The following is a 17,646-nucleotide window of genomic DNA, read 5'->3' as shown; positions in this document are numbered from 1 at the left end:
CTCCTGACGTCCCCTTATCCTTTGGCATGGAAGGCTGAGAAAGCCGACATCCTGCCAGCATCACTACAGCAGCAGCAGCCCTGCACAAAGCACTGCAACACATTCTCGGAGGCCAGAGAAGGAAAGGAGTAGGTAAAATAAATAAAATAAATAATAATAAGTTTTTCTATTATTCCTTTTGATTTTGATGGTACCTCCAAGAATTACTGTCTCAAAGCACTGGACAGGACCCTCGCAGGACAATTCCACCAAGTCCTTCAGCCCCTCTGTCTATTCAGGACAGAAGCACTATTATCAAACCTATCCGAAAACGGGTACTAGGTCAGGCTCTTTCCATTAAGGTTCATTAGGGACAAAAATCTGTGCCTATGCCGGTAGCCGGGAATGATGTGCAAGCCCGGTGTAAAATCCCTTCATTTTTCCTTTTCGGATATACAGCCACTGTGCAACTCACACCCCTCCTCCGGGAAAAAAACAAAAACAAAACACAAAAAAAAGAAAAAAAAAACCCCAACCCGAAACGCCAAGACTGAAAGAGCACGATCTTCCGAGGAAAAGGTTAAGGGCTGACTGACTCGGGGTTAACAGGAGACCCCCGGCGCCCCCCCCCCCCCCCCCCGGGACCGCCTCTCCCGCGCGGGGAAGACACGGCCGGGCCGCCCGCAGCCGCCGGCAACTGCCCGGAGAGGCTGAGGCGGGGAGTCGCGGCACGCAGCTCCCCCACGGCCGCCTTGGGACCAGCCCCCGCGCCCCGTCGCGACTGCAAGTCGAGACGAGCGATGCGATAGTTACTGACTCTCGGCATTAAATGGGGGAGAGGAGACTAAGAGAGAAACTCGGGGGCGTGGGGTGGGGGGTGAGGGGGGTGACAGTTGCGCGGCGGAGCGAAAGGGTTAATGCTGAGCAGAGGAGCGCTCCCGACCCGGGAGAGGCGACGAGGAAACTTTTGCTTCGTCCTTCGGGCGCCGGGGCCGGCGCGGCCGGGGAGGATGAGAAAAAGGAGCCGGGAAGGTGGAGGTGGGGGGGCTGGGGGGAGGCATCGCGCTCCTTACCGGGGCAGAGTCCGCGCGCGTTTCCACACCGAAGCCCACCGTCGGCGCCAAACCTGGCTCATCTCTACAGAGTAAACATTTCTCCTTCCTTCCAGCGGCCGGGTCCCCGGGAGACTGACTCACACCTCCAGCCGCCGCCGCTCCCCTCCCGCTCCTCCCCCGCTGTCAGACAGGTGCTGCCGCGCGCCCTGCTCTTGCCTCTGGGAAACGCTGGGGGGCCGCCTGCCACAGCCGCGCGCTCGGCCCGCCCGCGGCTCGCGCTCGGCCCGCGCGCGGCTGGCGCTCACGCACCGGGCCCGGCCCCTCCCTCTCTCCCCCGGCTCCTCTCCCTCACAGCGCGGGAGGTGGGGCTCTACCTGCCGCCCCTGCCCTGCGCCGGGCCCCCGCCCAACCCACCGGGACGGGTTGTGGACTTTAAAATTATTAGTATTATTACCTCTTTCTTTCTTTCTTTTTTTTTTTTTTTTTTTTTTTTTTATTAAACCCCCTTTCGACCAAGATGTGACGGCCGGGGACGGGCTCTGCGTAAGCAGGGAGACGCGCGGCGCTGCCCAGCGGCCTGGGTCTGGCGGGCACCTCCGCGCTTCGCGGGAAGCGCATTTGAGACAGTTTTTAGTAGAAATCTATCTTTCGTGCTATTTTAAGCTCCAGAGGTCAACACGTACCCGCTTTCGTTCTCCCTTAATTTGACTAGATAGAACATTATAAAAATAACAATTAAAATGACTCTCAGGTTCCAGAACATTGATTAAAACCCGATTCAAAGCACTTACTCCCAAACCTTAACAATTATAATACTTTACTTGATACGACCAATTTGGGAGTTTCAGAGGTTTTATTTTATCCCTTTCCGGAGTCTCTTTCCAATCAACTCTTGTAGAAGGAATTAGGAAAAACGTTTCAGTTTCTTCCTTTAAATAAAATCTCCCTCTCCCCGATTAACAGCAGAGAAGCTGACAGGAGCAGGACAAGGCAGGCAGCATTTCTTTCCAAACTCGGTGCTTTTGCAGCATGGTAAGAAAATAAGCGCTGATCTCGCACAAGGCAATACGTAAGCGACCGTCCGTCCGGGAGCATGCTGATGATGGAAGGAGGATTAGTATCACAATTAGCAGACCCTGCACCCAATTTATTTTTTTCCTCCGATCCAAAGTCAGCGTGCTGGCTGAAGGAAGGACATCCTGTGATGATGGCATACAATGTCCTGTTTGTTTATTATTAAGAGCATTCCTGCTTCTCATTACAAAACAACCAGATGCCTTACTTCCTTCAGTGGTCCTGTCTCTTCAGCAAGGCGTCCTCAGGCTCAGAGGAACGGTGATACACAATTCCATTTATAGCCATCTACAGCCCAGTGCGAACGCTAGCTGCTTCACTGTGAAGCAACTCTACTACTCTTCCTTCTTCTCACACGTCTGCAAGCGTATTTCTCATCACTTTCCCGACACTTTACGTGGGAGCTAGTTTCATATTCTTCTAAACACACGCATACTTATATTTTGGGGTCATCTGGGTGTTACGTAGTTCTTCACAGGAAAAAGGGAGAAAGAGGGAAAAAAAGCACATTTTATGCAATCGGGTGCCTGTCTGTCTCTCTGACAGGTGTACACACATCCCTTTCCCTTAACCTGCTCCTCCTCCCTCTGATAAAAGATGTGTGGAAAGGATTACTTGCCATTTTCGGTCCGCAATGCTGAGAATAGTATATCTGCATAAAGACCTTCCATGTGCGCTAACACAGGAGGGCTTGTGGCAGCAGACATAAGTAGGGCAACTGCTTGTAAGTGAGTGTCCTGGCTTAACTTCCACCACAGTGTAATTCCACCAGAGAGGTGGCCTGAGTGCTGGGCTGAAGGATATAAATGTAATTGGATATACCTGGTAAAACCGAGGCGCATCCAAAATGAGGTCTAGGAAGGCTCTGATGTAGGAAGAACCATTCATTAAAGGAGAGAAATCCGGCCTACTTGATTGGGTTAATTAACTGATGCTGAGTCACACCGCATAGAACAGAAAAACAATGTAGTCATACTGAAGGTGATTATTTTACCGAAAAATAGTCTCACTCTGAGAGGCAGCTGTTTCAGAGCTTTTCACTTCCCTGTTAGCTTGAAAGAAAAAAAAAAAAAAAAAAAGAGGGGGGTGGGGGGGGGAGGGCAAGAAAAAGAGGGGTTGATGTGTTTCCTTCAGGGGCTGATCTTCTTAATGTGAAGGAGAGCAGGAGAAAAGCAAATCTGCCTTTCAAGGAACTGAGAATGCTTTTGGGCTGGAGAAGAAGCAGCAGCAGCAGCAGCAGCAGAGATTAGATCAGACCAGATGAAGTGAAATATTCCTCAGGACAACAGGAGGATGCCAATATTCCAGGTCAGTGCGGCTCTTCCCCTGGAGCCTGGGGGGGGCGAGTACAGCCTGTGAAGCCTACAGACTTCAAATAACTCCATGGCACACTCTGAGGCTATCCTGAAATTAGCTCCAGGTGTCTCAGGGAAGCTGAGCCCAGAACTACCGTAGCGCAGAAGGGATGTCACTGACATGCAGGTCTAGCCTAATGGTGCCTGATCTGGAATAAAACTAAGTTTATCAAGAAAGAAGAGACAGAAACAAATTGTTAAGAATGTGTGCTAAAGTAAGAATCACAAAGGAAACTCTGCCATTAAAGAAATATATAGACTGACCTTCTGACCTTCCTCCTTAATAGAGAAACATAAAAAGACGCCCTGTTCAACCAGCAGTTTTCTGCTCTTTTATAGAAATCTTTCATACCAGTAGCCGCTATTGTCTGGAATGTGCAATCTCAAAATGTTGTTCATTTCAAAAAGAACATTTTTAGTCATATTTTCATTTTTTCCTTCTCGCTCATAGAAAACCTCAATTACCGTATTAATCAGCATTTCTCAGGCAGCTCTCTCTGCAGCAGCTTTCAGCCTGGCAACAAATCATGAATGGCCCTAACAGCTCTGATCTCAGAAATCCCCATCCATTTCCTTTGATGCTATCACCACTTCAGCTCAACAACAAGCCTGCGCGACTCAGCCTCAGCTGCTGCCGCTGCTGTTCTCCCTTGCGCCTGTGAGAGCTGTAATTGTAAGGGGAAGAAGGAGGGAAGGGAGCTGGCTCTAATAGATGAAACTTCTTTAGAAAGTTGGAGGGGAGATAAAATGCACACGAGAGATTAAAGCAGAGTCTCATTTTCACATCCTCCCCTTCCCCTTACCCAAACAAGGTCAGTGGCAGATTGACCACATCAAGAGTAACTACCAGACCCACCCCCATTTCCCACTTCCTGCATGTAGGCATCCTTGTGCTGGTAAACATTTGGGGACCAGTTGTGGTCATTACTCGGAGAAGGTACATGATGTAGTTGCACGACTGCACATCTTTTAAAAGCCAACTGAGAAATCAAACTCAAAGAAGAACTTGCTTTCAAGTTCTGCTGAGATACACTCGTGTCTTGGGGGCACGTTTCTGAAAATGTGGCTGCCGTCAGATTCAAGGGAGAGAGACCAAGCACACGTTGCAGTGACTGTGCAACAGGAAAAGTTACAGCCTTCTTCTCACAGACTGGCCTGACCTTTGCAAAACACAGCCTATAGGCTTCAGATACGATCTCAGAGGCTTTGTATGCCCTCGACAACTTCAGCATGGTATTGCCTATAAGGAGAGAAATTAAAATTGCACTTGAATCTACATGAAGGTTTTTGCAAGGGCATTTGGGGTGGTGTATGTTGTAGCCAGGAGGCTTTTGAATTAGCACATGCAGCTTTCAGGGACTGCCTTTAATTACAGAGCACCCTGGTCATTGCCTTGTAGCGCTTCCAAATGCCTTTACGGGTTTTTTTTTCGTCTTGACTGTGCATACCAAGAGCAGATCTTTTGGCTGCACTCTCAGCTACTGCCTAGCACAAGCCTTAACATCTCTTTTGATTTCTGTTGGTTTAGCCTCTCAAGAAATTTTCCTTAAAAAGAGAAAAAAGGAGTCAAACAAAAATACCATATCCCTTTTTGTTTCCAGTTAGGCCTTATTCAAATACTGCTCAGATGACTTATGAATAAGCCAAAACAACCCACCTCCAATGGAAAAAACATTCTTACAGTACTCAGAAGCGAGAACTAAGCTTCAGCTGTTTCCTCTTGTTGAGGCTCGAGTTTGAGAAGAAGGAGCCAAGGCTGTCTGGGCCTGCTATCAGGAGGGCAAGTCACTGTGAGAAGTTGGGCTTCTCTTCGCTGAGCAGCAAAGGCAAAACAGTCCCAAGCCACTGATTCTTGTTTCCCAGGAAGCAAGCTGGGGTGAAGGTATTGAGAAAGCAGCAGCAGCAGCTTTGTCACCGCTCTTCTTTTTTTTTTTTCATTGTGGGAAAAGGCAGCAGACTTCAGGGTCTGGACTAAACGTAAGGAGCCATCTCCTTGACCTTTACAAAAGGGGAAATGCCTCACAGCAAAGAACACAGATGTTCCCCTCTTGGTTACCATCAGCCTCCCCATCACGCTTCTGAGCGATGGTGGTCTTGGGAAAGGCAGGGACGATAGCCAGGAGCCCATACAACAATGCTTGTGTCATCTTTGCATGTTTCTACCAACCCAAGTTTATACCGGACAAGAAAACCTCTGTATAAAAATCAACCTTCCACATCCCAAACACAGACTTTTGAATATTCTGTCCACGGCAACTAAATCTGAGGAAAAATGAATGAAAACAGGCCAACCCATTCCAACCACTTTGCAACCTTACTAGTGACAGAGCACTAAAAAAAGAGTGTGTTTCGGGAAATTATCCTTTAAAACAGGCTGATTTCCAGATTGTTATGAAGGAGGGATGGGATGGTATATATATATATTAGAAGGCTCACTCCTGTGACTATTTCAAAGACATGAGCCCCGCAACAAGCTCACAACAATCTGAAATAATGAAGCCACCTCAGAATTAATTGCATTAATTCAACTTTCATGTCTCTTCCCAACTTGGTGGTCACGACACTTTTTGGGGGTCTTCTCTCCTCAACCTGCCTAATAAGTCATAGTGATGTGAACCACAGTGAAACTTCGGACTCTGTTCCTTCACAGTTCAGTTTTCATTTCAGATACTCTCCAGGCTGCCCAGTCTCGTGGAGCTGATGAACACAAGCAGAAAGAGGGTGAGATCCATGGGTGGAACCACACCACTCTTCTCAGACAAAGAACTGGCCACAGAGCGCGTTTCAAAACAGATTAACAAAAACAACAGCTACGCACCATGACAAAGCGCATATGGTGGAAACAAAAATATTTACCCACAGATTATCACAGATCCAGCAACACGACTACCGTGCATCTAGGACCAAGGGATTCGAAATAGTGACTGTGGGTTTAGAGCCAATTAGGGAATCTGGCAGAGGTGGGCTGAAGGACCACTTTTTAAGCTTTTTAAGAGTACAGTTGTCATTTCTCCACCTTTCCTACCTCACGGTGGTGAAATAACAGTCTTTTCATACCTGTGTGTTGGCTGGGGGAGGGAAGAATTCCTCTGCTATTAAACACAACTTCTCATTAAATAGTTGACACCTTATCCTTCTTTAAATGTTGTAATGTTTACTTTGCAAAACCCAGGAAAGCTTTTAAAATAAAGATAGCAGAGAGATTCTTAAGCCGGGTGTCCTTGCTTATCTGCTCTTTATCAACCAGCTATTGTTTCTGGAGGAGCTCGTTGGGGAAGGTGGAGCAAAGGGGGTTAATGTTCAATAGGTATCTATCAGTCCCCCTGAAGGAATAGCGCTGCTGACAGAAGAGCAACACTGGGCTCTCAGCTACTTCCTGCAGAATGTGACAAACCAGAGAAACTAGAGAGAAAAAAACCGAGGGCTGCAGCTACTTCTTTCCCCCCCCTTCTTCCCCGCCCCCCCCCCCCCCCCCCTTTCCCAAAACAACTAGTTTTAAGAAAGACATTGTCCTTAGGAGAGATAATCCCACAATAGAGAGTCCATTAGAGGTATTAAAGCATTGGCAGCGCCTGATCTACAAGAAGGGCTCTGTCCTGACAATAGACAATTAAAGCTGATAAATCTGCACTACTTGTTGCCGTTCTAATTCCTCGTAATTGTATGCTACTTGTCCCTGCCTCCTGCGTCCAGGGATGAAGCATGCTTCTTTAATCTCCAGAGTACCTGACCTAGTTCCTATGTGGTCTTTTCAGGACCTGTTTTCTTCCCATCTGGACTTCTTCCCTCCTACTCTCCTCTCCTGCTTCCCTCCCCTAAGCATTAAGAAGAGGTTACGATAGAGGGCACAGAAAACACCAGAGCACAGCACCCGGATCAATAATTCTGGAGCCCCAGACAATGCACTAATCTGCAATAACAGCTAATCATGGTCAATTTGGCACACCAGTGATTAAACTCTACTTTTCATTAGGCTCAACAAGTAGAGCAGACGCACACTGGCAATTCAAATTGCCCTATCAGTAAGAGCTGCCAAACCCCTGTGTGCTTCTGCATTTGTAGCTGCTGCATCACTAGTCTTGCCAGACTAGGTGCTTTGGTGGGGGCTTATCTTTTTTTTTTTTTTTTGACGTTTTATAGACTGCAACTCTTAGCTGTGTTTTCTATAAAAAGCAAGCCCCTTGCCTCACTATCCTACAATGAGTTCTCCTAGTTAAAGGGCTCAGTGGGTGAAATTGTGATGTGATGTGCAGGACGCTGAAATGCAATTACATGTTCCCTCCTGGTGCTGACAACATTCTTGGTTTTATTTTATGTCTCAAAGATATTTGTTGGTTTTCTCGATTTTTTTTTGTTTGAAGAAAGCTTGGAAGCCTAGTGGTGACAGAGCACAAGTATCAAAATATGCATCACAAGACTTAAAAGAGAAAACAAGTAAAAATTACCTTGCATACATTTATTTTTCAAACTACACTGTTCAGCCAACCTCACAAAATATTTGAAGACTGAAGAATGGTTTGGATTTTCTTTTTTTTTCACCAGTACACGAACAAGCCACTACTGTGTCCACTTCAGAAATCTACAAAGTTATTAACCCGTACATGCCATTTTGACAGTGACCTTCCCATCACCCTCATATAACAATTTCTTCTGACAACAGTTTCTTCTGGTTACAATCGTACCTAGCGGACCGTTTTGCAAACTGCCCTGAAAGCCTCACCCAGGAGTTTACCACAATCTTTAAAGCACAGCACCAAATTCCAGGACTCCTAGAGACCGACCCCACACACTCAGGGGTCTCCTTCTGTTTAACTTTAGCTTATCGTCCTTGTATTAACTTGAATAAGTGTTAAAACTGCACTCCAAGTTGCTCTTAAAAAAAAAAAAAAAAGCAAAGGGGAAAAAAAAAGAGTGTGGAAGATGTCAAATGAATGCAGGAAATGTCTATTCTACTATTAATATTAATGAATCCCTAATGCATTTGCTACCCACTTGAGGTAAGTCAGTAGAGTTCTTGTGACAGCTATTCCTCATCAAACTACCACTGCTAAAGATGTTGATGCTTTCCCTTTTGCTTTGTAATCTTTAAACCAAGTGTAAATCACACCACAGCCTACCACAAAATAATGTATTTTATCCTAAGTGAACACAAAGCCCCGGAGACAGAGGTTTAAAACAGCACACATGTCTGCTCAATTTATCATTTTAAGATAGGAAGCTGCCGCAACAAACAAAACACCTCCTTGAAAGTGGGACAGCAGCAGATTGTGGTGCAGAAAGCTCTGGGATCTTTTGTTTTCCTGGAAAGCAACAACAGGGCTTTGCAGAACAACAGCCTCCCCTTGCTGAAATCTAAATCAGATCATATAGGAAAGCCTGCCAACTGCTAGTTAGATGGTAACAAAATATTGCAGATAATTCACTTTTCACGATAAAGCAGAAACAAGTAGGCATGCAGCACCCAGCAGGGGCTCAACTGATAAAATGGTGTCAAACTCAAACCATTTGTCAATTGGGAGGGAAGAAAGCAAGCTGAAAGATGGACTCAGGAAGTAGATTTATCTAGTGCGACACATTAACTAGAATAAATACTAAGGAAAAAGTAAACACATTTACCCAGCAGTATCTCCAGCCAGCAAAGAAAAGGCTTCTGAGCCTCAGAGCCACACTGGCCATCTAACCACTCAGCTGTCAGCTACAACAGCAGTAGCATTTTTCTTCCTGTGCAGGATTGCAATGCCATTTAATTCACGGCGCTAAAAGGTTTTATTAAAAACGTACATTGTAATTAAGCAAAACAAAAGCGTGACTCCTCTGCTGTTCTAGTCTCCTCCCTCCACCCAGTAGCCAAAACAATAAAACCACCTTGGCAGCAAACAAGTCAGGTAACATACCCCGGAGAAGAGCACAGATTTGTTATAGAATCGTTTGCTTTATGTCTGGCTTGCTCAAAACTGCCTTATCAGAAACTTCCGTCCCGGAGGCTCCGGAGGCAATGGAGGGGGCTGACAATGCAGGTCAGGCACAGTAAGTCGCCCGCAGCGTAATGTGGGGCACACAAACAAACTGGAATAATGCAGGGCAGGAGGGCTCTTTGGATGTACGCTTTCCATTGGAAAGTCTAAACAACTAACACAGTTTGTGGGCAGCACTACTCCACTGCAATCACTGGGAAGAAGGAAAAAGGTTCAAAGGGATCTAGGATACCAACCCACAGCTACGTACGGACACGCACCTTGTGTCTGCAACCCCATAATATCAAAGGATAGAACGTCAGATCAGGAAATCCTTCTAACACTCAACCCAGCACAAAATTAAAAAATTAACAGCAAATTAAGTAATCCGCATCATGCCACCCAAAAAAGAGAGAAAGGCATTAATTCATAAAGCAAAATACAGCACATTTCTTTGTTCAGCTGTACCTTCATGTGTCCACACAGCACAGGTTCCCCACCTCCAGCTCATGCATCTCAGGATTTTAGTCCATATGGAAAGTCCGTCACTCTCACACCCTTACACACACTCACACACCCGTACACACACACCACACCCGCGCTCTCGCTCCCCTACACGCACTGCCTGGAACCGCTCCGAGGATTTTAGAATTTCCTCTTGCTAGCAGATTCCTCCCTCCCCTCGCATCCACTCCACCCCGTTCTGTAATTAGGCTTAACAAGAGCAATTAACAAAACAAACTCCTCTCTGCCTGGTGGCCTGATAATTCTGATTGTCATAATGTATTAAGATGTGTAAGCCAGTTTAAAATAAAGGTAAATTACAACATTGCGCAAGAGCCATTTTGCACCTATTTTTACTGCTTTTATCATAGGGATAATGAACACTCAGCCACGCCTTTAATTTAAAGCACAAAACCCAAAACTCACGTCTGAACAGCCGAACTCAAAATTGTTGCTTTTGGACCAACAAGACTATTTTGGTTTTTTGCTAGTTTATTAGAGGGCAGCTCCCTCCTCCTATGCACAGCAAACTCCATAGAAGCATATTTTTCTTTTTGGAATTACTTTGTGATTCTAAAAATCTACGATGTAGAATCAAGTTTAAATGCATCGTCTGGCTTTACAGACATCCACAAATAAATAGATTATAATTGTTCCTTTTGCCCTGCCTGGTGTCTAATGGCATGATATAGGAGACCAAAGCCTCAACGTTTTTCTGATGTTTGTCCATCCACTTTCAGATCATTTTCCTTCAGCAATGAGATCAAAGAAATTTAGTGTCAGAACCATCAAAAAAACAACAATTGAGGACTAACTGATTTCAGGTGATCAGTGAAGAAACTTTGACGTCCTTTGATTTCAGTCAGCTATGGGTCCAACCCACACAGAAAATTTACACACAGCCTGAATTCAGTTGGAAAACATATCCAGTTCTTGTTCTGTTTATACACTCTGGGACTGTGTAATTAAAACTGTCAACATGAAATTAGTAAACATATCAAAATCATAAGCACACAGAAAATTCATGAGCAGAAGAGGAGAGAATAAAACCAGTTTGGTACGTGACATGGATTCAGGTTCATACGAACTGAAAAAACATTCTGCTCCCTCAGATACGTATAACCTGATTCACAATACCATCTGCCAACTAACCATAAACGATTTAAAAAAATGAATGAATGAAAGAAAGAAAGAAAGAAAGAGAAAAGAAAGGCTGGTGTTGCTAGTGTATTGTTGGAATCCTGCAGTTTCTGATAAGCTAGATATGTTTTCCCAAGTCCATGATTTCATCTCTGCTGGGTGTCATCATTTGCACAAGAATAATTTTGGGGGTCAAAAAGACATCAGCAAATGAGATTTCAAGAGGTTTCATAAGAGCGCAGATTGCTCAAACACAGGGAAAGGAGGGTTTCAGCTTCCAGAAGTTCACTCTTCTGCTTCTTCATTCCTCCTTCCCTGAAGCTGAGTCAAAGTTCTGTAAAAACTTACAGTGAACCATCAGATTTGCAAGACAACAGCCTCACATAAAAAGCTGGGACAAATGCTCCAAAATAGCAGTAAATGGAGACTATTACAGTGCAAAATCAGTCCCTCTTTCAAATGGTAGGAGATGCCAGGTATAGAGTTGCATACGGACACTCAGTTTTGCACACCTGGCATACGATGCACCATCTTTTTTTCCACCAGATCTCTTCCTTGTTCAGCGTTTAGAAAGAAGAGGGATGGCTAAAAAAAGTCATTTTCCCACATTTTTTCTCTCTTCTTTCTCCTTGAAAGGCCTTACTATTACCACAGCTCATTCAAATGGAAGACAAACCAATTTTGTCTTCTATTTTTCCACTTTGCTCATCACAACAGCAGCACTTGAATGCCTCACAAATATCAAATAATGACTAATTTGATTTTCACAATACCTCCCCCATATGCTGATGAAGGTATTATTGCTATTCTCGCTCTGCAGAAGGGGTATGGAGACACAATGACATTAACATCAAAAGTGTACATTAATTTTGCAATGTAGAGCAGCCGATTTACTCAGCACGGCATATTACTTTCTATGTTCAAAGCAGTTCTCTTCCTGGCATTTGCGATGGCTCTGTATTTTGAAGGGCTTCACATCAGGCACCCGGAAGATGTCAAAATTAACAACCACCTGCAAGAGGCTTTGTTGAGGAGATGTGGCATGAATCTTATTCAGAATCATGAGCAGAAATAATACCTGGTTCCTGAGAGCAGAGCTCACCTGCCCTGAGAAGAGCAATGCTTCTTCTTACCATGGCTGTTTTACTTCCTCACGCTGCAGTGAATGAGATGGGGGGAAGAGGTGTCTTAAAGATAACATTTTATTACACCACCCCAATTTATCTCCCCTAGCAAGCTTGCCTGATGCCTGAATGAGGCAAGTAACCAGTAGAAAAAACAGTAATTAAATGAGTAATTAAAGACTGTATCATAATGCATAAGAGGATCAAATTGGGGTTAGGCAAACAACCTAAACTCTGGAGAACTTGAGTTTGCAATTTTAGTAATGTTCTTCAACAGTTTTTTGAAACTACAAATAGAAAAAGCAGAGATCCCATGACCTGGCATCACACCAACGCCCACATGGATCATCAGCAGAGCTGGGATATGCTGATCTGCCACAGACAGACCTCGGCAGGGAAGGCAGAGGCTCAGAACAACCATACGGTTGTTTTTGGCAAGGTTAGCATAAGCACTGGAAGGGATAGGACACTTTTGCTGGTGGGTTTTCCCAGGTGGGAAAACCTGGGGAAAGCAGAGGAATGACTGCTTTCAGGCATCTTGGTTTCATGCCAGGTTTAGTGTTGAGTTTGTTCCTCTCCTCTCTTCCTATCTCCTCCTCCAGACCTTGCCTCAGAATTCTGATCGGTTTCCTTGCCCAGCAAGTCCTCACCTTGTTCCTCCTGACCCCTCTTGTAGTTTCCCTTTCCAGTCACTCCCATTTTCCTCTCCCACACCCAGGCTCTTTGTGCCAGGTCTTCTCATCAAGCCAGTTTCAGTCCCTCCTGGTTCCTCCGCTTCTTTCCCCTCCTGATCTGAGCAAACATGGTACACTCTCCATCCCCACGTCCCCCTTCCCACTGACAAGCAGGCCTGGCCTCCACAGCCTGAACAGCAGCGTGGTGTAGTCAAGTCTCCAGGCATCTCCTGGTGCTCCTCTGCAGTCACGTAGCGGTGAGCTCAGTTCACACGTTGAGCAGACATGGTGTCAAGCCAACTCGAAGTCCTGTGACTATGTTAGTATGGCACTGAGCCCGAGCTAATAAGCCCTGGTGAGAAGCCGGATATATTAGCTTGGGCTTAGCACCATGCTAATGCAGTCAGGCAGCTTTTGGATCAGAGCTGGCTTACATCCCACCCGCTTTTAACACCGAGCTTGCTCGTCTTCGTCTACAATAACCCATAAAGATAAATCCCTCGGACTCGTACCAACCTTACTCTCAGTTTCCCTCCTCCCTGACACTGCTGATCTCCAGGCGCAGTCTTTCCTCCTGCATAATCCCCTCCAGGTTCAGCTCTTCTCCACAGGCTTTTAAAAACAGCTCCTTTTGATGACTTTCTGGCCTCAGGATGGTTTGCAGTAAGCATGCACCAAACATGCGCTTTTCTGCTCTCAGTTCGGGCACTCAGTGCTAGACCCAACAGCATTCGCACATTGAAGCGAGCTGTGATGCCCTCCTACAGCTCCTGGGGGGCTGCTCTGACAGTCGTCTAGGTTGGCTTCTAGCTCAAAAGCAATTCTCCTGGGAGTGGGAGTCAGGGATGGAGCTGGGGATGGGACTGGTGTGTGTCCTGGTCTTGCTCCAACAGAGACTCGATGTAAGTGAAGCACGTGTGCAGATCGAGGAACCGGGAAGTGCTCCCAGCAGAGGGACGGTATTCCAGCATCCCTGACAACAACAGCCACCACCCTCCCCTGCCACTTACACTGTGCTTCCCCAGGCCACTGAACCTGTCATTTGAACTTCTGCTCCAAAAAATGGGGGCTGTCATGGTGGAGATTACTTTTGAAAAGAAAAGTCATCACACTCTTAATGTTAGCAACATAATTTTTGACATAGCCAAGTTCTTGGAAATAGCAGAATAGATTTTGGGGAAAAATACAGCCTGAGGAAAGTAAAATGTAAGAAGAAACTGAGTCACACATTCAGAATTTAGTAGATTTATGAGCACCTAAAAGTGGGATCACCTAATGCAAATGGTCTGTCTTAGCAACAGATGATGCTACCAGCCCTGCTTATATTAGAGATCAGATTCCTGAGATTAATTTTAGGGGGATGTTATTGAACATTCTCTTATGTATGAGAATGAGAATATTATCATCACACACAAATCACATACAAAGCATGTGCATAGATTTAAACCCTATTTCCTTGGTCTTCTATTCCACTTTCAGTCACCTGGGCCAATGCACTAGAATTATATTAATTATACAACATAGCAAGGCTTGATAAAGACTGAGAGGATGCTCCTGGTCCAACAAGTTTACATATGTGCTCCTTTTCATATACTAAATCCTAAAGGGCAATGGAGACAACAAAAATGCTGATGCTACTATTTTTCATTGCTGTTAAGATTAAAGAAATAAACAAGTGACTATCTAATTGCAGTAGTTTGCTGTAATAAAACAAGATCCTTAAGTGAGTAATCTCATCACCAAATAATAATAATAAAAACAAAAAAAAATTTTTTTAAAGATTAATTTGCACCAGTCTGTCCTGGCACACTCCTCATCTAAAATTATTAGCACTACGTGCACACAGATCAGGCAACAGGGAGTAAGGGAAGCTTGCAATCAGACCTAATGTCTTCCCTTCCTCTCAGCCCCCAGTACAGGACAGCCACTTCCTTTCTACAAACGCTTTGCTCAGATCTGTACACAAGACAGGCCACATCTTCCGGGGAGGCTCAAAGTCTTTGCAGACGCACAGTTGCCTTCAAAGCATCACTGGAAATCTGTGTGGGAAGACTCTAAAATATTAAAACCATCCTATACTCTTTTCTTCTAAGCCAACAACAAACCCCCTCTAAACTTAACTATCACTTCTCTATTCAGTTTATTCTGGGCTTCAGAATAAACTTTCTGACTACTGAAAATCATGCACAAATACATAAGCTGCGCCACATGTCCAAAGGAAAACAATAGAGAAAATCTGTATGTCCTTTCCAGAAAGATACTTCTCTTCCAGAACATTAAAATTATGCATAAGCCTTTCCTCTATTACCAAAAGTAGGCAAAAAGAAGGCTGGTGTGAAAATACAGCACTTCAAAATGTAGCTTATCTGTCCTAAATCCGAACTGACTTACCTTTTGGATCAACACTCCGTTACCATCTTGCCTGATTTTCTCCTCCCAAAGGTAACCGCTTGCCCTCTAGCAGATTCACAAGTTATTTAAGCCACGATCTTCAGTCTTAAGAAATCCCCAGCTGAAAGTTTGCTACGGCACTCGTAACCACAGCCCAGCAGCGAGCAGGACGCAACACTGCTCCTCCTCGCCCGGCGCTCAGGCGGCCAGCCCGTGCTTGCTAACTACAGACGAGAGATTGTCATGTTTTCTCTGTTTCCCCGTTTCTAACCTGAGAGCTACCCTGCGCAGCGAGATGACTGTCAGAAGACACATCCTTTGTACCCTCTCCTTGCTGCCAGATGTCCTCTGCAGCCAGTTCATGGCTTACGCTTTGTATTTTGCAAGAGCTTAGCAATTTTGGTAAGAATTCACAGATGACTACTACTACTGAAAAAAGTATGTATTATTCTTAAAGAAAGTGGAGACGCCAAAAGATCTGATCTCAGTTAAATCCTCTGAATTTCTCTCATTTCACATTTATTTCTGACTGTCAGCGCCAGGCTTTTGCAATCCTACGTATAAATAGCTGGATCCCATTGAAATATGGTCAAGCTGACAAGGCATGGGGCAGAATGATCAAGATGCTATTTCCCTGAAATACCTGGCACGTTTGCAGTGTGCTAGGACACCACAAGAGCGTAAATTATCACAACCCACTGCGCACAGAGACGAGTGCCCTAACAGACCTTTGGAGGCTGATGATCACATTCTGAGGATGGAAGCTGTAACCACACAGATAACAGTGAGGCTGGGTAAACTGGTGTAAGTCTAGCGAGGATCTAAAGACAGACAGGTACCAGAAATTCAGTGTATGTGCTGGTTACTGAAACAGATGAGACACATGGAAGTATTTTTTCAGGTTAATTTACATTAAAATAGATTTGACTTTTGGATGTACAGTAGATGTGATTTTGCAAATCCCCGTGTCAAAGAAATCTAAACAAAATCTATCTGCATGCTTATAAACATGTAAAAGTGTTTAAGGGACACAATATGTTTAAAAAAAGTCAACAATAATGGTTAGTCCATGCTTCCAATTATATTCTTTCTTCAATTAGTCTTGAAGAAACTAACACCTCTATTAATCATTTCAATTAACTCCATGCACCACATGACATCCGCACCAGCAGCCCATATGTTGCGTTCCAATCACCCAAATATTAAAGCCTTTTTAATTGATTGATCTAAAGAACATTCAACAGGCTCAAGGTGGCAGCCAGCCAGGAAATCCCAAAAGAAGATGACAAAAAGGTGGGGGTGCTAAACCAGCTTCCCAATTTGTTTTTCCTCTTCCTCCAGGGTTCACCAAGTTAATCCAATCACAGCCCATAAAGCCCCTTTTTAATAAAATAAATAAATAGATAAGAGAACACACATGTTGGCTTTCCCCCCGAGAAACCCCCTCCGCTAAAGCTGGAGAGCCATCCTGTTAAGAAAGTGCCGCATAGGAGGGTGCATTTTTTATCCGGCAGAAATATTTAGCTTGGCCACCCGCCAGGGAATGCTGAAAGAATAGACTGAATTAGGGGATTTACCTTCCACGTGTTTGGCACGCGTCATTAGAGGCTCTGAAGAGCTTGACTCTTTCGCTCTCTCACTCTCTGTTTTTTCTCCCCCCCCACCAGAGCTTTGATGCAGAGAATAAAGTATGAGCTATAAGAACAGCTGATGTGTTGAATTTCTAAGTGTTGGCACGGTGGCTTTTGTTCTGTCGAAGAAAACTGATGCCCAGTTTCTGAAGGTAATTTTTTTTTTTTTACTCCAGTCAGGTATGGGGTGATATGTTTCAAAAGCATTCACTTTAAAGCAGAAGAAAAACATCCTATTTTTCTTCCTCTCTTTAAAAAAAAAAAAAAAAAAGTTTTTGAAGTTTTCTGTAGACAGATTTAAACTTGGAGAAAGTGGCTTAAAACTAAATTCCTTAAGTGAAACTCCAACCACAGAGCATTTTAGGACCTCATTTGAAAGGTTAGTTTTGCAACAATAACCCATGAATTGCTCTGTCATTTGACTTTTATATGCTGTCATCTGGACTTATGTTCTTTTAAAAAACACTTCTATACATAAGTACTTTGGTCTTGCAAATAACTCTTAAGACCTATAACCAGAACGCATTGGTCGAGATGGTTGGTCCATAGCTCAAGTAACCCATACACCTTCCCAAAGCTTCTAATTTGTGACAGGAAGGATGATAATGTAAGTTAGCCTCTGCCCCCCCTTAACTTACAGAGGAGAAACAAAAAAAAAGAAAAAAAAAACCAAAACAGTTTCCAGCTGAATAAAAGCATGGAGGTCCTTAAACCAACAGTAAATGCAAATGTTTGCATCTGGCACACATGCCAACCCCGTTTACA

At 44.5% G+C, this 17,646-nt stretch overlaps 1 protein-coding gene across 4 annotated transcripts in view; it reads right to left on the bottom strand.

Annotated features, from left to right (window-relative positions):
- Window positions 1-17,646, bottom strand: part of PRDM1 (PR/SET domain 1) — a 103,744-nt gene that overhangs the window by 24,022 nt on the left and 62,076 nt on the right. Inside the window, exon 1 of one of the 4 annotated variants that reach the window (XM_075747809.1) lies at window positions 13,376-13,396. The exons of 2 other annotated variants lie outside the window; for them this stretch is intronic. The gene's annotated coding sequence lies outside the window, so the exon portion shown is untranslated. Of the gene's footprint in view, window positions 1-1,052; window positions 1,195-13,375; window positions 13,397-17,646 lie in introns of those variants that run through there. One more of the 4 variants, XM_075747810.1, reaches the window with a different exon arrangement.

This window comes from Balearica regulorum, chromosome 3, assembly GCF_011004875.1.
Source record: "Balearica regulorum gibbericeps isolate bBalReg1 chromosome 3, bBalReg1.pri, whole genome shotgun sequence".
Classification (NCBI taxonomy): domain Eukaryota; kingdom Metazoa; phylum Chordata; class Aves; order Gruiformes; family Gruidae; genus Balearica; species Balearica regulorum.
The sequence above is the reverse complement of the archived record's forward strand: the minus strand, read 5'-3'. Positions and strand labels throughout refer to the sequence as shown.